The 21,717-nt window shown below is 40.7% G+C and overlaps 1 pseudogene; it reads right to left on the bottom strand.

The window, feature by feature from the left end:
- Positions 1-371: 371 nt before the first annotated feature.
- On the bottom strand, positions 372-3,768 carry LOC100297915 (F-box/WD repeat-containing protein 7-like; annotated as a pseudogene).
- Positions 3,769-21,717: the final 17,949 nt, after the last annotated feature.

Below are 21,717 nucleotides of genomic sequence, written 5' to 3'. Positions count from 1 at the left end.
ATCTGGCATGTATCTAATGCCACATGCAGTCCCTACTACATCCTAATTGTGGCTGTCATACCACCTTCCCCCACTTGACTGAGCAAATTAGCTCTAATAAGCCTCATCCCTTGTCTGGGCAGTGAAGAGAAACGAGAAGGTACCCTACAAGCAGAGGCAGGCACAAAACCAAAGCAGAATACCTGGGGTTGTGTGACCAAAGAAGAAGAAGGGAGTGAACTCCAGCAGCCACAGGTGCAGCAGATTAAATCCCCAGGATTAGCCTAAGACTGTGGACTATGGGGCAATTATTGACTCTGGAAGCAAGTACAAATTGGAGTAAGGCCAAATCTGAATCTGAGCTGATCTCACACCGCCCACAACAGGTCCAGAGATATTCCTAGAAACCAGGTCAGTTCAGTCGCTCAGTCATGTCCAACTCTTTGCAACCCCATGAACTGCAGCATGCCAGGTCTCCCTGTCTGCCGGGAGCCAGCATATTGCATATTGAGTGCATATTGCATATTGAGTGCAGCACTTTCCACAGCATCATCTTTCAGGATCTGGAATAGCTCAACTGGCATTCTATCACTGCTGGTAGCCAGTGTGAGGAACTCCGCCCATGACAAAGGTCATGAGGAAGGAGGCTCGGCATACGCAAAGGCGGGATCAAGCTTCAGGAGTCCCCCTGGAAATTCTCGAGCATATACCCCCAAAACCAGAGTCTTCCTACTTTCTGCTTTGAGCTTTCACCTACACCTCTGACTTTACGGGGGGCTGTCCCCCACTACCTCTCTGAAAAAAGAGTTAGCTTACAGCTCCAGTTAATAATTCCTGGGTGTGACAGTGTTTAACCTACAAACTCCTTTGGAAATCCTCTAGCCTGCCTGAATAGGTTTTTCCGGCCACATGTGATTGTTCAGAGCCTCCCAACTGTGAGAGGCAGGAGATGTTCTAAACTGTGTAAACACAGATTCTTTTGAGTAGTTAAAAGATTGATTAGAAATTGTATTGGTGAAGGGATTTTCACTTGTTGGGCCAATGTTTGCTGCTAAGTTTCCATATCCCTTACCTGCTGTGTCCCTGGCAGTGTATTGATTAATATAATTGGTGTAAGTAGTAGCTTTAATGTTTGTAACCTGGGACCCTTGAGTTAATTCTTTTTCTTGTTATAGCCCACCATACCTTTGCTCTGTAGGAATGCAACTTTATCTAATGCTTTTGGAGGGTGGCTCCTGACCAATCACCTTTAGAGAAAAATAAGTTTTCTGAAGAAAAGGTCTTAAAATGTTAACAGGCCTCTGGGCCAGAAGATGATGCAAATCACCTAAGCTTTTGCATATGATAAGTTTGCAGGAAGAAAGCCTGGCTTGCTGCCTGACTCTACCCCTTCCCCCATTATCCTCTATGCATAACTTAAGGTATAAAAACTACTTTGGAAAATAAAGTGCGGGCCTTGTTCACCGAAACTTGGTCTCACCATGTCGTTCTTTCTCTTACCTTCTGGCTGAATTTTTCAGCCTCTTTTCTCCACTGAATTTCCTCACTGAGCTATCCTCATTCTATTACTCTTTATATCCTTAATTAACATTTAATTAAGCAATTGTTTCCTGATCTTCGCCTATGCCGTCTCTCCTTCGAATACCCTGGATCAGCCGGGGCTGGTCCCCGGCACCTGTCCATCACCAACTCCTGGAGTTTACTCAAACTGATGTCCATTGAGTTGGTGATGCCATCCAACCATCTCATCCTCTGTCATTCCCTTCTCTTCCCACCTTCAATCTTTCCCAGCATCAGGGTCTTTTCAAATGAGTCAGTTCTTCCCATCAGGTGGCCAAAGTATTGGAGTTTCAGCTTCAGCATCAGTCCTTCCAATAAATATTCAGGATGGATTTCCTTTAGGATGGACTGGTTGGATCTCCTTGCAGTCCAAGGGACTCTCAAGAGTCTTCTCTAACACCACAGTTCAAAAGCATCAATCCTTCAGTGCTCAGCTTTCTTTATAGTCTAAGTCTCACATCCATACATGACTACTGGAAAAACCATAGCCTTGACTAGATGGACCTTTGTTGGCAAAGTGATGTCTCTGGGTCCCACACCTTCACCATGAAATCATATGCTCCACTAAAAACCCTCCTGCCATCATATTGAACACAGCAGACTGCTGCTTCATGACCCATCAACACATGTAAACACTGGCCTGTCTCAATATCCCAACCCTAAGGGTGGCACCTCGAGAACCACTAACAACTCTTTTTTATCATGGAGATGTATAGAACACACAGTGGAAGTATGATCATATAAGGTGTGTATACATTCTCCCATGTCTGCATTCCAAACTTTGAGAGTCCAATCTGTAGATCCACTAATGATGATATTGTCTTTCATATGTGATGGCCATACTCCACCTGTGTGTCCCACTAATATCCTCAGACATTTGCCTGTGACTACTGACCAAACTTTTAAATTGTTGTCATCAGAACCACTAACTATTTAGTTACCACAAAACCATAAGCATGTGATCATGTGATCATCATGTCCTTTCAGCAACTTAGGAGACTTGAGTTCTCCTCGCCTCCAGTTAGTATCAATTCTGCACTGTCTGATGTATGCACTTTTCCATGGACTATGAATGAAATCTGATTTTATTAATTTTCTTCTCTTGATGTACAACTGTTCACCAATACCCTTTTCTTTGCATTTTTCTCTCCAGAGAAGGTTGTCTTCAGCCAATATTCTCCAGTAAAGACAAGTCTGAGCTGCTTGTAGCAGGTCTTTAGGTTCCAGGAATTAAAGCACATACAATGTCAGCTCTTTAGGGAGCAAGGAAATGAAGTCTTATTGAAACTGGGATTCTATCACTTGCCTCATATGTCTTACATATGATGTTCACCGCTATCAATAAGTTCATCTAAAGCAAGAAATTTATCTGGTCCACTCCAGCTCTGAAACATTTTCAACCATTCCTGGAGGCCTAGAGGTGGTTGCAAAGAAGTAATCCCATGTAGTTGTTGCCCTTGACTATTGGCTGCTCTCAGGTCTCCAAAAGTTGTTGGTGTTCCTGAACATGGTACAAGCCCAGTGGTACTTGTGTATTCTGAGACTTTGCATGGTTGCTTTCCCAAAGAAAAATGGCAGATCTCAGAACCATGGTCCAACTTTCTTTTCATTTTTGTTGTCTTTGTATAGAACCGGGAGGAGAGTTGGTGAATAGGCAGGTCCACAATACTATTAGAGTTTGTGACACTGTTACTATGTGTATGTTCATCTTCCCTGCTGCTGTCATCAGACTGATACAAATCATCAGTCTCCTGGTCCATTTCTTCTTCTTCCTCATCCTCCTCATATTGTTCACCAGCATTTTCTTCCTCTTCCTCCTGTTCTTCCTGGTTTCCGGAGGAGTACTCATCTACCAAAATAAACCAGTTGTTGTTTCCTTCCAACTGTCCTTGCTGGGAATAATTTTGGTGTCCAGGTCTAGGTTCTGCTTCAACGACTTCACCATTTCTCACAGTGTGCTCTGCCTCTTGGTGTCTGAGCTGCTGCTGCTGCTGCTGCTGTTCCTCTTCCACCACATGATTCATCTGCTCCTCATCTGCCTGGCTTGAGGAAGTGTTACCTCTCAGAGAGCCTCCAGTTTGTTGTCTTTTGCTGCCCACAGAGAGCAGTTTCTGATTCATTTCCAAAAGCCAGCTTGCTACTTCTTGGACCTTGGCTAGACTATCAGAAGATGCAAAGGTTTTTACATTCCTCTGACCCACTTCTGGCAATTTATTTTAAGGAAGTATTCCAAATATTTGACAGCCTTTTATAAATCTCACTGATGGTTGAGACTCCACTTTAGAGAAGAACCGGTGGTGCTGAGAAAGTAGGGTGCTTCCTGTCCTCCTCGGGACCAAGGGAGCAGCCACAGCAGCTCCAATGCATTACTGAGCAAGAACCGGGGCTGGGATCACCAAGCCAGGCCACCCAGGTCTCTTCCACAGAGGCAGCTGGGGCCCTGCTTCCTCCTCTTCTCCTCTTCCTGGGTCTCTTCAAGCTGGGTCTTCTGCCTGTCCCAGGCCAGTCTCCCCAACAGTCACGTTTGGAAGGCTCCAGATTTTTGTTTTATAGTTTCTTCTGGGTGGAGGCTGTGGTCCCCGCCCCCACACACCTGCCCCAGCACCACAGCCCTTAGGCCTGGGGCAGGGAGGGAGCTCTAAGAACTCCTCCCTGAGCCAAGCCAAGACATCAGGAGTCCGGCAACTGGCCAACAAAGAAGACCCCCAAGGGATCAGATGCAGGTCAGGAAGCAACAGTTAGAACTGGACATGGAACAACAGACTGGTTCCAAATAGGAAAAGGAGTACGTCAAGGCTGTATATTGTCACCCTGCTTATTTAACCTGTATGCAGACTACATCATGAGAAACTCTGGACTGGAAGAAACACAAGCTGGAATCAAGATTGCCAGGAGAAATATCAATAACCTCAGATATGCAGATGACACCACCCTTATGGCAGAAAGTGAAGAGGAACTAAAAAGCCTCTTGATGAAAGTGAAAGAGGAGAGTGAAAAAGTTGACTTAAAGCTCAACATTCAGAAAACCAAGATCATGGCATCCGGTCCCATCACTTCATGGGAAATAGATGGGGAAACAGTGGAAACAGTGTCAGACTTTATTTTGGGGGGCTCCAAAATCACTGCAAATGGTAACTGCAGCCATGAAATTAAAAGACGCTTACTCCTTGGAAGGAAAGTTATGATCAACCTAGATAGCATATTCAAAAGCAGAGACATTACTTTGCCAATAAAAGTTTGTCTAGTCAAGGCTATGGTTTTTCCAGTAGTCATGTATGGATGCGAGAGTTGGACTGTGAAGAAGGCTGAGCGCCGAAGAATTAATGCTTTTGAACTGTGGTATTGGAGAAGACTCTTGAGAGTCCCTTGCACTGCAAGGAGATCCAACCAGTCCATTCTGAAGGAGATCAGCCCTGGGATTTCTTTGGAAGGAATGATGCTAAAGCTGAAACTCCAGTACTTTGGCCACCTCATGCGAAGAGTTGACTCATTGGAAAAGACTCTGATGCTGGGAGGGATTGGGGGCAGGAGGAGAAGAGGACGACAGAGGATGAGATGGCTGGATGGCATCACTGACTCGATGAATGGGAGTCTGGGTGAACTCCGGTAGTTGGTGATGGACAGGGAGGCCTGGTGTGCTGCGATTCATGGATTCACAAAGAGTCAGACACGACTGAGTGACTGAACTGAACTGAACTGAAGGAGGTGAAAGGAAAAGGCAATGGCACCTCACTCCAGTAGTCTTGCCTGGAAAATCCCATGGATGGAGGAGCCTGGTGGGCTACAGTCCATGGGGTCAGTAAGAGTCGGACACGACTGAGGGATTTCACTTTCACTTTTCACTTTCATGCATTGGAGAAGGAAATGGCAACCCACCCCGGTGTTCTTGCCTGGAGAATCCAAGGGTGGTGGGGCCTGGTCGGCTGCCATTTATGGGGTGAAACAGAATTGGACACGACTGAAGCAACTTAGCAGCAGCACCAGCAGCAAGGAGGTGAAAGACCTATACTCTGAACAGTATAGAAAATTGATGAAAGAATTTGAAGATTCTATAATGAAACAGAAAGACATCCAAAGTTCTTGGAATGGAAGGATTCATATTTTTTTAAATGTTCATACTACCCATATAATCTACTGATTTAATGGAATCCCTATCAAAATATCCATGACATTTTTCACAGAAGTATAACAAATAATCCTAAAATTCAGATGAAACACAAAAGACACAGAATTGCAAAATGAACTTGAGAAAAGGGGAGAAAGTTGGAGTTATAACCCTCCTGGATTGCAGAATATAAAACAAATCTCTAGTAATCAAAATAGCATGGTACTGACACAAAAGCAAATGTATAGATCAATTGAACAGAATACGGAGCCCACAAGTACCCACGCACCAGTGGTCAACTAATCCATGACAAAGTAGGCAAGAATATATAATGGAAAAAGAGTGTCTCTTCCACATGTGGTGTTAAAACAACAACAACAACAACAACAACCTGGACATCGGGGTGAGGGAGACAGTGAGCTGAGCTGCTGTGAGGTGAGGAGTGCTGGCTCCACTTGGTGCTGCCCCCACTCCCAGCTCTCGCATGTATCATTGTGGCTGGGACCCCCTCCATCCAACTTGGGAGTCCCTCACCCCATGTCCCGGGACAAACAAAAGCTCTGGCCCCTCATCAGCGTCCTCTCACCTTGGAGCAGCCGACTTCCCTGCCCCCAGCCAAAGGCTCTGGCTCAGTCACTGGGAAGGTGAGGGAGGGAGAGGAGGGGTGGCCGTGGCTGCTGCTGGCCCAGGTTAGGGCAGAGGTCTTGGCTGCAGCCAGTGCACAGGCGCTGGGTCTCAGTGCTCCTTGGCTCTTTCTCTCTCTGTGGCAGCAACGGTAGCAGTAGCCTCTGGAGCTCAGCTTGCTGTCTCCCTCATCCCGATGTCTAGGTTTTTTTAGCACGACATGTTGAAGAGACACTCTTTTTTCCATTTTATATTCTTGCCTACTTTGTCATGGATTAGTTGACCACTGGTGCATGGGTACTTCTGGGCTCTGTATTCTGTTCAATTGATCTATACATTTTCTTTTGTGTCAGTACCATGCTATTTTGATTACTAGAGATTTGTTTTATATTCTTCAGTCCAGGAGGGTTATAAATCCAACTTTCTCCCCTTTTCTCAAGTTCATTTTGCAATTCTGTGTCTTTTGTAGTTCCATCTGAATTTTAGGATTATTTGTTACACTTCTGTGAAAAATGTCATGGATATTTTGATAGGGATTCCATTAAATCAGTAGATTGCTTTGGCTTGTATGAACATTTTAAAAACATGAATCTTTCCATTCCAAGAACATTGGATGTCTTTCCATTTCATTATAGAATCTTCAAATTCCTTCATCAATTTTCTATACTGTTCAGAGTATAGGACTTTCATCTCCTTAGGGAACTCTTTTTGTTGTTTTTGTTGTTGTTGCTTCATTCTTTCTTATGTGATTTTAAGCTGGATTTTTAAATTTTCTACTTCTAATATTTTATTATTAATGTATAGAAATGCAAGAGATTTCTGTTTATCAATCTTGCATCTTTCAATTCTGCTAAATTAATTTATGAGTTCTAACAATTTTTGAGTGCAGGCTTTAGGGTTCTCTGTACAAAGTATTATGTCATCTCCTAATAGTTACAGTTTTGTCTTCCAATTTGGATTCATTTTATTTTTTCTCTTGTCTGACTGCTGTGGCTATTACTTCCAATGCTATTTTAAATAGTGTTTGCAAGAGTTTTACTTTTGTTTCACATTCAAAAAAATCATTAACAGAACCTGGGCAGGTTGATGCAGTCTGGTGGAGGTGGGGCAGTCTGGCCTCTCCTTGCACCACCTGGGAAGGCCCAGTCAGCTGGCCACCATGCCCTTTCCACAACCCCAGCCTAGGAGCTTGGCTCCACATCCTGACAAGGGGGAGCATCAATGTGGCCCACTGTTCAAAGCACTCCTGGCTTCCTGGGTCAAGGCAGTGGCAGTGGTGGAGGTGGAGACTGGCCGGGAACAGTCCACACTGCCACTGGAGAGGAGCCTGGTGCAGCCAAAAAATAAATAAATAAATCATTACCAAAAGAAATGGTAATATCTTACAAATATCGTTATACACAATAAACAATTTCAATATTTAATAGAGGATTCATTGACTTAATTTCAATATATGATCATTAAAGGAAGAGGAATAGAAACATTAGGAAAGAGTAACAGTACATATATCACCAAATTAGGCCAATCAACATCCAGATTAACAGCAATCTGGAGTCCCAACTGGGAAAAAGTCCCAGTCAATGTGTCTACTCCACAGGTGAAACTTCAAAATTGCAGTTTCAGGGGTTCCCACTTATAATTACAGGTCATAAACTGATACCATTATCAGTTTTCAGGCAAAGATGCAGCTATGGTTTTATTTTAATCTTGTTAAAATGCTGTTTGCTGTATCTTGTGAGTCATAGGATTTTATTAAGCCCTGAGTGGTGGACCAGACCTCTAGGGGCTCAAGAACTCCAAGACACACTCCTCTTCTTATTTAAAGTACTCCTTGCCTTGCTGTGCTTACAAGCGGCATGGAATCCGTGCAATGTACAGGCAGGTCAGAAGAAAGGTCTGAGGCCTGCTATCCTGCTTCTGAAATCTAAACAAGACTACCTCCATTTTAATTTCCCTAGCAAATAAAAGTGTTTAGAGTGGGTGTTTTTTTCTTGTTCTTGAATCTAGTGGGAAGTCTTGCATCTTTTCATTGTTGAATATGATGTTGGCTGTGGGTTTGTCATAAATGGCTTTTATGATGTTGAGATGTTTCCTCTCTGCCTGCTTCAATGAGGATTTTTTATCATAAATGGATGTTAAATTTTTTCCAGTGCTTTTACTGTGTGTTTTTAGATGATAATGTGATTTTTATTCTACCTTTTGTTAATGTAGTACATCACACTTGTTGATTTGCTTTTAAAATGTCACACTATTTTTGTAACCCTGGAATCAATCCAATTTGATCAAAGGGTTTGATCCTTTTTATATATTGTTGGATTTGGTTCCCTAGCACTTTCATGAAAATATTTGCATCTGTTTTTATCAGAGATATTGGCTTCTAATTTTCTTTTTCTACAGTATTGTTGGTTTTGTGTCAGGATAATGCCTTGTAGAATTGATTTGGTATATTCCTCCTGTTAAGTTTTTTGTAATAGCTTCAGAAGGATAGGTATTAGTTTTCTGTATATCTGGTAGAAATCCACTGTAAAGCCACCTGGTCCTAGACTTGTGTTTGCTAGAAGTTTATATAAAAATAAATTGATTTTAAAATGTAGATATATATAAAATAAATTTCATATGGACTGTTCCCAGAGGATCAGTTGGTAAAGAACCCACCTGCCAATGCAGGAGATGAAAGAGACATGGGTTCAATCCTTGGGTTGAGAAAAATTTCCCGGAGCAGAAAATGGAAACCTGCTCTAGTATTCTTGCCTGGAAAATTCCATGGACAAAGGAACCTGGTGGGCTACAGTCCATGGGGTCGCAAAAAGTCACACAGGACTGAGTGCACACTCACACACAGACCTATATATGAAAGGTTAGGCTATAATGTTTAGGAGAAAATATGAAATATCATGATGTGAAGTAAGCAAAGATTTCTTTAACAGCAAAAACTATTGCTGGCAGTAAGTTTCAAAACTTGGCAAATTGACTAAATTAAGATTAATAATTTTTTCCATCATATGCTACATAAAATGAGTGGAAGAGTAAGCCATAGGCAGCAAGAAGATACTTTCTATTCTAGTAATGAAAAAGGATTGGATCTAGACTGCATAGAGAGCTCCTACAAATCTGTAAGAAAAAAATGAAATTCCTACAATAAAGATGTGCAAAATACTTGAATATGCACTTCATAAAAGAAGATATTCAAATTCCCAATAAACAAAATAGACAGATGATCAAATACAATATTCATCGGAAAATACAATTAAAATTATTTAAATAACATTGTGTTTATAGATCTTGTTGCTGGACATATTTATTTAGGTCATCAATAAAATTTTTTAAACTACAGTCAATTGAAGCAATTGTTTTCTCTGTGTGGTTGTGCCACAGTTATTATAAAGATTTTTTGTTTGTTTTATTTGTAAAGATGTCATTATAGTTAAGTGACATAGCAGATCTGTCAGGGTGTGACTAAGATGATGGAGAAGTGAGAAGAGATTACTGTGTAGTAGATATATATTATATGCAGTTAAGATTATTTGTCACATTTAATTTTTAAGGATTGCTCTTTACATTTTATTTTTAATTATGTAAAAATTTTGTATTCTTGCAAAATAAAATTGATGTAACATAGTACATTCCAAAATCTCATTTCTACCCCTCTATATTGCACACTATTGTCTCTCTCCCACAGATAAATACTTGTATTAGCTTTTTGTTTACTCTTTAATTGTTACATATTGAAAACATGAACTGATATTTATATCCCCTGTATTTACAGAAGGCAGCATAAAACTAAACTCTAATCTCACTTATTTTCCCTTAACAATATACCCCAAAGATAGTTTCAGCAAAAAACACAGATGTTTTCCTCACTTCTTTTGCATTTATTTGGTAGTCCATTATGTGGATGTTCCTTATTTACTTCTACATTCCCCTTGTATTTCATAACAATAGACAACCATATTTGTGAAAGTACTTTCAAATTTTTATGTATATTTTTTGGATATCTTTTAGAAATGGAATTAGTAGCTCAAATATTTAACATGGGTTTCTACTTCATCATAATAAAGTAGCAAGAGTGAGTTTCCCTCCCACCTTGAATGGGAGTGTTCAGTTCAGTTCAGTTAAGTCGCTCAGCCATGTCCGACTCTTTGTGACCCCGTGAATTGCAGCACGACAGGCCTCCCTGTCCATCACCAACTCCCGGAGTTCACCCAGACTCACGTACGTCGAGTCAGTGATGCCATCCAGCCATCTCATCCTCTGTCGTCGCCTTCTCCTCCTGCCCCCAATCCCTCCCAGCATCAGAGTCTTTTCCAACGAGTCAACTCTTCGCATAAGGTGGCCAAAGTACTGAAGTTTCAGCTTCAGCATCATTCCTTCCAAAGAAATCCCAGGGTTGATCTCCTTCAGAATGGACTGGTTGGATCTCCTTGCAGTGCAAGGGACTCTCAAGAGTCTTCTCCAACACAGTTCAAAAGCATCAATTCTTCAGCACTCAGCCTTCTTCACAGTCCAACTCTCACATCCATACATGACCACTGGAAAAACCATAGACTTGACTAGACTGACCTTTGTTGGCAAAGTAATGTCTCTGCTTTTGAATATGCTATCTAGATTGGTCATAACTTTCCTTCCAAGGAGTAAGCGTCTTTTAATTTCATGGCTGCAGTCACCATCTGCAATGATTTTGGAGCCCCCCAAAATAAAGTCTGACACTGTTTCCACTGTTTCCCCATCTATTTCCCATGAACTGATGGGACTGGATGCCATGATCTTCATTTCTAAATATTGAGCTTTAAGCCAACTTTTTCACTCTCCACTTTCACTTTCATCAAGAGGGTTTTTAGTTCCCCTTAACCTTCAGCTCTAAGGGTGATGTCATCTGCATATCTGAGGTTACTGATATTTCTCCCAGCAATCTTGATTCCAGCTTGTGCTTCTTCCAGCCCAGCATTTCTCATGATATACTCTGCATATAAGTTAAATAAGCAGGGTGACAATATACAGCCTTGACGTACTCCTTTTCCTATTTGGAACCAGTCTGTTGTTCCATGTCCAGTTCTAACTGTTGCTTCCTGATCTGCATATAGGTTTCTCAAGAATGTGAGTGTTGCTGCTGCTGCTAAGTCGCTTCAGTCGTTTCCAACTCTGTGCAACCCCATAGACGGCAGCCCACCAGGCCCCACCATCCCTGGGATTCTCCAGGCAAGAACACTGGAGTGGGTTGCCATTTCCTCCTCCAATGCATGCAAGTGAAAAGTGAAAGTGAATTCACCCAGTCGTATCCAACTCTTAGCGACCCCGTGGACTGCAGGCTACCAGGCTCCTCCATCCATGGGATTTTCCAGGCAAGAGGACTGGAGTGGGTTGCCATTGCCTTCTCCAAATGTGAGTGTTAGTCACCCAGTTATGTCTGACTCTTGCAACCCCATGGACTGTAGCCCACCAGGCTTCTCTGTCCATGGAATTCCCCAGGAAAGAATACTGGAGAGGATAGCCATTCCGTTCCCCAGAGGAGATTGAACCCTCCCACTTTAAACAACTTAAAAAAATAGACAAGGGAGTGGCATCACCAAGATGGCAGCATAGGTTGTTTCTGACTTTATTCTCCTTCACAAGAAGAACTAACACACTTTCTAGAAAAAGACACCAATAAATGAATCCTAGAATATGAACATGAGGCTAAAGGACCACAAAGACTGAGACAGACTACATTAGAAGGGCTAAGAGAAGCAGTTACAAAGTGACTACTTTCCCCATCCACTAGGTGAGCAGAGACAACATGGAGAGTTCTCCCCTAAATCACAGATTACTCAAAGGAGAAAAGAGAACATGAATGGGACAACAAGAATCCCCCCATCATTGTGGGTTGCTCTGGGGGAGTCATTACTCTGACCTTGTGAGGATTGCAAGTGAACAATGATAATAAAAAAAAGAAAATTTACAGGCAGATATTACTCATGAGCATAGATGCAAAAATCCTCAATAAAATATTACAAGACAAATCCAATAATACATTCAAAGGATCATACACCATAATCAAGAGGGATTTATTCCAGGGATGCAAAGATTTTTCAGTATTTGCAAACCAATCAATTTGATATACCACATCAACAAATTGAAGAATAAAAATCATATGAACATCTCAATAGATGAAGAAAAAGCTTCTGACAAAATTCAACACAGATTTATGATAAAAAAAAAAAAATAGACCCTCCTGAAAGTGGGCATAGAGGGCAAATACCTAAACATAATAATAATTACCTACAGCTAACATCATGCTCAAGGGTGAAAAGCTAAAAGCATTTACTCTAAAATTAGGAACAAGACAAGAATATCCAATCTCACCACTTTTATTCAACATAATGTTGGAAGTCCTAACCTCAACAATCAGAGAAGAAAAAGAAATAAAATAATCTAAATTGGAAAAGAAGAAGGGTAACTGTCACTGTTCATGGATGTCATAATATTATACATGGAAAATCATAAAGATCCTACCAGAAAACTGCTAGAACTCATCAACGAATGGGGCAAAGCTACAGGATACAAAAAATAGAGAAATCTTTTGTATTTCTATACACTACCAATGAAAAATGAGAAAGAAAAATTAAAAAAACAATTCCATTTTACATAGCCTCAAAAAGAATAAAATAACTAGAAATAAACCTACCTTAGGAGACAGAAAAAACCTGTACTCTGAAAGTTATAAGATGCTGATTAAAAAAAATAAAATATGACACAAAAATTGGAGAGAGGTACCATATTCTTGGGCTTCCATGGTGGCTCAGTGGTAAAGAATTCACCTTCAACGAGGAAACCACAGGTGACATGGGTTCGATCCTTGGGTCTGAAAAATCCCTTGGAAGAGGGCATGACAACCTGCTCCAGTATACTTACCTGGAAAACCCTGATAAACAGAGGAGCCTGGCAGGCTACAGTCCACTGGGTCATAAAGAGTCAGACACGACTGAAGTGAGTTAGCACGCAAGCATATTCTTGATAGAAGAACCAATATTGTCCAAATGAGTATACCACAGAAAACAATCTACAGAGTCAATATAATCCCTACCAAATTACCAAAGGCATTTTTTCACATAACTGGAACAAAAAAGGAATGTCCAAACTACAAGACAGTTGCACTAATTTCACATGCTGGTAAGGTTATGCTCAACATCCTTCAAGCTGGCTTCAGCAATATATGAACCAAGAACTTCCAGATGTACAAGCTCGGTTTAGAAAAGGCAGAGGAAACAAAGAGCAAATATCTAACATTTAATGGATCATAGAGAAAGCAATGGAACTTCAGAAAAAAAAATCTACATATGTTTCATTAACTATGCTAAAGCCTTAGACTGTGTGGATCACAACAAATTGTGGAAAATTCTCAAATAGATGGGAATACCAGACCACCTTACTTGTTTCTCGAGAATGTTGGATGTGGGTCAAGAAGCAACAGTTAGAATTGGACACGGAACAACTGACTGGTTCAAAATTAGGAAAGGTGTATGACAAGGCTGTATGTTACCATCCTTTTTTAACTTATATGCAGAACATATCATGTGAAATGCTGGGCTGAACGAATCACAAGCTGGAATCAAGATTGCCAGGAGAAATATCAACAACCTCAGAAATACCAACAACCTAGGAGTTGGAAAATTCAATCTCCATGACTTCAGATGATACCACTCTAATAACAAATGGTGAGGAGAAACTAAGGAACCTCTTGATGAGGGTGAAAAAGGAGAATATAAAAATTAACATTAAAACTCAACATTACAAAAACTAAGATCATGACATTCAGTCCCATCACTTCAGGACAAATAAAAGGGGAAAAAGTGGAAGCAGTGATAGATTTTATTTTCTTGGACTCCAAAGTCACTGCAGATGGTGATTGCAACTTTGAAATTAAAAAATGCTTACTCCTTCTAAGAAAAGCTATGACAAACCTAGACAGTAAATTAAAAAGCAGAGAAATAACTTTGCAATCAAAGATCCATACAGTCAAAGCTATGGTTTTTCCAGTAGTCATGTATAGATGTGAGTTGGACCATAAAAAAGGCTGAACACCAAAGAATTTATACCTTGAATTGTGGTGCTGGAAAAGACCCCTGAGAGTCTCTTGGACAGCAAAGACATCAAGCCAGTAAATTCTAAAGGAAATCATCCCTGAATAGTCATTGGAAGGACTGATGAGGAAGCTAAAGCTCCAATAATTTGGCCACTTGATGTGAAGAGCCAATTCATTAGAAAAGACCCTAATTATGGGAAAGATCAAAGGCAAAAGGAGAAAGGAGTGGCAGAGGATGAGGTGACTAGATAGCAACATTGACTCAATGAACACAAAATTGAGCAAACTCTGGCAGATAGTGAAGGACAGTGGAGCTTGTTGCATTGCAGCCCATGAAGTCATAACGAATTGGACATGATTTAGTGACGGAACAAAAAAAGAACCAAAAATCTTTAAAGTATAAGCATGTATGGAAACACAAGAGATCTTGAATAGTCAAATAAATATTGAGAAAGAAAAATGGAGCTAGAGAAATCAGGCTCCCTGACTTCAGACTATACTACAAAGCTAGCAACATCAAAGTAGTATGGTACAGGCAAAAAAAAAGAAATATAGATCAATGGAAAGTGATCACAAATACAGAGATAAACACATGCACCTATGGCCAAGTAATGTCTGACAAAGGATGCAAGACTCTACTATGGAGTACAGATGGTCTCTTCAACATGTTGTGCTGGGAAAACTGGACAGCTACGTTTAAAAAGTTAAATTAGCACATTTAAAAAAACCATTCATAAGAATAAAATCAAAGTGGATTAAATACCTAAATATAAGACTGAATACTATAAAACTTTTAGGGAAAAACTTAAGTAGAACACACACGGACACAAGTCACAACAATATCTTTTGCAGTCTGTCTCCTAGAGTGCAGAAAATAAAAACAAAAATAAATAAGTAGGAGCTACTTAACTCAAAAGCTTTTGCACAGCAAGGGAAACCATGAAGAAAATGAAAAGGTGATCCACAGAATGGGAGAAAATATTTGCAAATGACGACTGACAAGAGATAATTCTTCAAAATTTATAAACTATACGTGTGATTAATATGTAAAAAAAATAAAAATAAATGGGCAAATGATCTAAATAGACATTTATTCACAGAAGACATACAGATGCAAAACACACACACACACAAGAAATGTGCTCAGTTCAGGTTAGTTCAGTCGCTCAGTCATATATGACTCTTTGCAACCCCATAGACTTCATCATGCCAGGCTTCCTTGTCCCTCACCAACTCCCAGAGCTTGCTCAAACTCATGTCCATCGAGTCAGTCATGCCATACAACTATCTCATCCTCTGTCATCCCCTTCTCCTCCCAACTTCAATCTTTCCCAGCATCAGGGTCTTTTCAAATGAGTCAGTTCTTCCCATCAGGTGGCCAAAGTATTGGAGCTTCACCTTCAGCAACAGTTCTTCCAATGAATATTCAGCAATGATTTCCTTTAGGATGAACTGGTTGGATTCCCTTGCACTCCAAGGGACTCTCAAGAGTCTTCCCCAACACCACAGTTAAAAAGCATCAATTCTTTGGTGCTCAGCTTTCTTTATGGTCCAACTCTCACATCCATACATGATGAGTGCAAAAACCATAGCTTTGACTAGACAGATCTTCATTGGCAAAGTAATGTCTCTGCTTTTTAACATGCTCTCTATATTGGTCATAGCTTTTCTTGCAAGGTGCAAGTGTCTTTTAATTTCATGACTACAAGGTGACAGAGTAGAAGGACATGTGCTCATCTTCTCCCGTGAGAACTCCAAAATTACAACTGGCTGCTGAACAACATTAATAGTAGAATGTTCAGTTCAGTTCAGTTCAGTCGCTCAGTCGTGTCCAACACTTTGCGACACCATGAATTGCAGCACGCCAGGCCTCCCTGTCCATTGCCAACTTCTGGAGTTCACTCAAACTCACATCCATCGAGTCGGAGATGCCATCCAGCCACCTCATCCTCTGTCATCCTCTTCTCCTCCTGCCCCCAAACCCTCCAGGATCAGAGTCTTTTCCAGTGAGTCAACTCTTCGCATGTGGTGGCCAAAGTACTGGAGTTTCAGCTTTAGCATCATTCCTTCCAAAGAACACCCAGGACTGATCTCCTTTAGGATGGACTGGTTGGATCTCCTTGCAGTCCAAGGGACTCTCAAGAGTCTTCTCCAACACCACAGTTCAAAAACATCAATTCTTCAGTGCTCAGCTTTCTTCACAGTCCAACTCTCACATCCACACATGACCACTGGAAAAACCATAGCCTTGACTAGATGGACCTTTGTAATGTCTCTGTTTTAAATATGCTATCTAGATTGGTCATAACTTTCCTTCCAAGGAGTAAGCGTCTTTTAATTTCATGGCTGCAATCACCATCTGCTGTGATTTTGGAGCCCCCAAAAATAAAGTCTGACACTGTTTCCACTGTTTCCCCATCCATTTCCCATGAAGTGATGGGACAAGATGCTATGATCTTCGTTTTCTGAATGTTGAGTTTTAAGCCAACTTTTTCAGTCTCCTCTTTCACTTTCATCAAGAGGCTTTTTAGTTCCTCTTCACTTTCTGCCATAAGAGTGGTGTGATCTGCATATCTGAAGCTATTGAGATTTCTCCCGGCAATCTTGATTCCAGCTTGTGCTTCTTCCAGCCCAGTGTTTCTCATGATGTACTCTGCATATAAGTTAAATAAGCAGGGTGACAATACCTTGACATACTCCTAACCCTAACCCTAGCCTTGACATACTCCTTTTCCTATTTGGAACCAGACTGTTGTTCCATGTCCAGTTCTAACTGTTGCTTTCTGACCTGCATATAGGTTTCTCAAGAGGCATGTCAGGTGGTCTGGTATTCCCATCTCTTGAAGAATTTTCCACACTTTATTGTGATCCACAAAGTTAAAGGCTTTGGCATAGTCAATAAAGCAGAAAGAGATGGTTTCTTGGAACTCTCTTGCTTTTTCCATGATCCAGCAGATGTTGGAAATTTGATCTCTGGTTCCTCTGCCTTTTCTAAAATCAGCTTGAACATCTGGAAGTTCATGGTTCATGTATTGCTGAAGCCTGGCTTGGAGAATTTTGAGCATTACTTTACTAGTGTGTGAGATCGGTGCAATTTTGCAGTAGTTTGAACATTCTTTGTCATTGCCTTTCTTTGGGATTGGAATGAAAACTGACCTTTTCCAGTCCTGTGACCACTGCTGAGTTTTCCACATTTGCTGACATATTGAGTGCAGCAGTTTCACAGCATCATCTTTCAGGATTTGGAATAGCTCAACTGGAATTCCATCACCTCCAATAGCTTTGTTCGTAATGATGCTTTCTAAGGCCCACTTGACTTCACATTCCAGAATGTCTGGCTCTAGGTCAGTGATCACACCATCGTGATTATCTGGGTCATGAAGATCTTTTTTGTACAGTTCTTCTGTGTATTCTTGCCATCTCTTCTTAATATCTTCTGCTTCTCTTAGGTCCATACCATTTCTGTCCTTCATCGAGCCCATCTTTGCATGAAATATTCCCTTGGTATCTCTAATTTTCTTGAAGAGATCTCTAGTCTTTCCCATTCTGTTGTTTTCCTCTATTTCTTTGCATTGATCACTGAGGAAGGCTTTCTTATCTCTCCTTGATATTCTTTGGAACTCTGCATTCAGATGCTTATATCTTTCCTTTTCTCCTTTGCTTTTTCCTTTCTTCTTTTCACAGCTCTTTGTAAGCCCTCCCCAGACAGCCATTTTGCTTTTTTGCATTTGTTTTCCATAGGGATGGTCTTGATCCCTGTCTCCTGTACAATGTCATGAACCTCCGTCCATAATTCATCAAGCACTCTATCAGATCTAGTCCCTTAAATCTATTTCTCACTTCCATTGTATAATCATAAGGGACTTGATTTAAGTCATACCTGAATGATCTAGTGGTTTTCCCTACTTTCTTCAATTTAAATCTCAATTTGGCAATAAGGAGTTCATGATCGGAGCCACAGTCAGCTCCCAGTCCTGTTTTTGCTGACTGTAGATCCCACCAGAAAAGATCCCCCAAGCCCAACAGCAAAGAAGAAGCTCCAGCAAGGGTAGGAGGGGCAAAATTTCATTTAGAATAAAACTCCATACCTGGCAAAGACACTCAGAGGGCTCAGACAAAACCTTTTGCACACCAGGAGACCCCACAGAGACTGAGCCAGGTCTGCCTTTGGGTGTTTGAGTGTCTCCTGTGGAGGTATGGGTCAGCAGTGGCCTGCTGCAGGGGCAGGGGCTCTGGTTGCAGCAGACCTCAGTATGGCAAAAGCTCTATTGGGAGGGGTCACCGTTAACCCCACCACAGAACCACCAGAACTTACACAGGACTGGGGAAACAGACTCTTGGATGTCACAAACAAAACCTTGTGCCCACCAGGACCCAGGAGAAAGGAGCAGTGACCTCACAAGAGACTGACTCAGACTTTCCTGTGAGTGTCCATGAATCTCTGGCAGAGGCATGGGTTGGTGGTGGCCTGCTGCAGGGTTGGGGGCACTTAGTGTGGCAGTAGGTGCAAAGGACCTTTTGAAGGAGGTTGCCATTATCTTCATTGCCTCCACCATACTTTGGCCTCAGATAAAACAGCAGGAAGGGAACACAATCTTGCCCATCAACAGAAAATTGGCTTACTGAGCATGGCTCTGCCCATCAGAACAAGTCCCAGTTTCCCCCACAGTCAATCTCTCCCATCAGGAAGTTTCCATAAACCTCTCATCCTTATCCGTCAGAGGGAAGACAAAATGAAAACCACAATCACAGAAAACTAATCAAACTGATCACATGGACCACAGCCTTATCTAACTCAATGAAACTATGAGCATGCTGTGTAAGGCCACCCAAGATGGACAGGTCATGGTAAAGAATTATGACAAAACATGGTCCACTGGAGAAGAGAATGGCAAACTGCTTCAGTATTCTTGCCTTGAGAACCCCATGAAAAGTGCTCATATGACTACTGGAGAAATGAAAATCAAAATTACACTGAGATATAGTCTCACTCCAGTCAGATAGCCATCATCAAAATGTCTACAAACAATAAATGCTGAGAAAGGATGTGGGGATAAGGGAACCCGCCTATACTGTTGGTGGAAATGAAAATCATTGCAGTCACTATGGAAAACAGTATGGAGCTTCCTTAAGAAAGCTAAAAATAGTCTATCATGTCATCCAGCAATCCCACTCCTGGGCATATATCTGGATAAAACCATGGTTCAAGAGGATACATGCACCCAAATGTTCATTGCAGCACTATTTACATTAGTCAAGACATGGAAGCAAACTAAATGCCCATCGACAGATAAATAGTTAAAGTATATGTGGTACTTGTATAAAATGAATTATTATTCAAGCCATGAAAAATAATGAAATAATGCCATTTGCAGCCACATAGGTGGACCTAGTGACTATCATACTAACTGAAATATCAGATTAAAAAATACAAATATTATATGATATTTCTTATCATGTAAGCAATATCACATAAGACTCTGATTTATCAGAATGTAAAAATATATGATACAAATGAACTTATTTACAAAACAGAAACAGACTCAAAGACTTTTGAATGAAATTATGGTTGCACACATCCTAAGTTGCTTCAGGCGTGTCAAACTCCTTGGGACCCACCCTATGGACTATAACCCACTCAGGCTCCTCTGCCCATGGGATTCTCCAGGCAAGAACACTGGAGTGGGTTACCATGCCCCCCTCCAGGGAACATTCTTAACCCAGAGATTGAACCTGTGTCTCTTATATCCCATGCACTGGCAGGTGGGTTCTTTACCACTAGTGCCATCTGGGAAGCCCTGAAATTATGGTCACCAAAGTTTAACTGTCATGGAGAGGGGTACAATGAGAGTTTTGCATTGACATGTATACACTTCAATATTTAAAATATAAACAAAAAAGACCTACTGTCTAGCATAGGGATCTCTGCTCAGTATTCTGTAATAGCCTAAATGAGAACAGAATCTGAAAAAGAAAAAATGCAAGTATACGCAAAACTGAAACACTTTTTCTCTAAAGCAGAAACTAACACAATATTGTTAATCAACTATCCTCCAATATAAAATACTTTTCTCAGAATAGCAACATTACAAATGATAACACAGAAATACAAAGTATCATAAAAGACTACTATGAACAGTTATATACCAATGAAGTGGGATACCTAGGAGAAATGGAATAATTTTTAGAAACATGCAAGACTGAATCAGGAAGAAATAGAAAATCTGAATAAACCAATTACTGGCAATGAGATTATACCAGTAATCAAACATTTTCTAATGAAGTAAAACTGAAGACCAGATAGCTTTACTGGTAAATTGTACCAAACATTTAAACAAGAATTATACCATGAGTGCATGCATGCTGAGATACATCAGTCATGTCTCACTCTTTGCAACGCTATGGACTGTAGCACACCAGTCTCCTCTGTCCTTGGAGTTCTCCAGGCAAGTATCCTGGAGTGGGTTGCCATGCCCTCCTCCAGGGGACCTTCCCAACCCAGAGACTGAACCCTCATCTCTTATGTCTCCTGCATTAGCAGGTGGTTCTTTACCACTAGCGTCACCTGGGAAGCCCCAAGAATTATACCAATCCTTCTCAAATTCTTCTTAAAGATAGAAAAGGAGGAGACATTCTCAAACTCATTTTAAGAGTTTTATTACCATTATTATTATTATTTTGATGCCAAGACTTAATAAGGGAACCCTTAGTAAAGAAAATTACAGGACAATATTCTTGATTAATATAGATATAAAAATTGTCAACAAATTACTAGAAAACCAAATATCAGATTGGAAAATAATAAAAATGATCTCCATATGTTGATGACAAGGGTTTAAAGTCTTGAAGACTGAAGAGAAAACTTCTAGACATAATCAATGAATTCCCTAATATTTCTGGATGTGAAATTAAGTTACAAAAATCAATGACATTTCAATACACTAGTGACAAATTTTCTGCCTATGAGCACACCCACAGTAGTAAGCTAGTCAAACAGAAGGAACAATGCAGGCAACATAGAGGCAACCTGAGAACATACAGCCCTGGTGAAAGGTGGGCAGTGAGCTGTTGTGCCTCATAGAACATTTACTGCATAAGATTATTTCTCAAGAATTGGGAAATGTAACCAGTGTAGCAAATAAATATAAATAAAAACAGCAAATTAAGCAAAATGTGGCAACAGAGGAATAGCTCCCAAGTGAAGGACCAAGATTAAATCCTAGAAGAATTAAGTGAAGTGGAGATAAGCAAACTGCCTGATAGAGTCCTAGGTAATGTACATATAGAAACTGAAATGACTTGGGAGAAGAATGGATTAACAGAGTGAAAAGTTAGAAGTTTTTAACATAGAGTTAGAACATATAAAAAAGCAGCAATAAAAAATAAAATA

This window comes from Bos taurus, chromosome X, assembly GCF_002263795.3.
Source record: "Bos taurus isolate L1 Dominette 01449 registration number 42190680 breed Hereford chromosome X, ARS-UCD2.0, whole genome shotgun sequence".
In the NCBI taxonomy this organism is placed as follows: Eukaryota; Metazoa; Chordata; class Mammalia; order Artiodactyla; family Bovidae; genus Bos; species Bos taurus.
The sequence above is the reverse complement of the archived record's forward strand: the minus strand, read 5'-3'. Positions and strand labels throughout refer to the sequence as shown.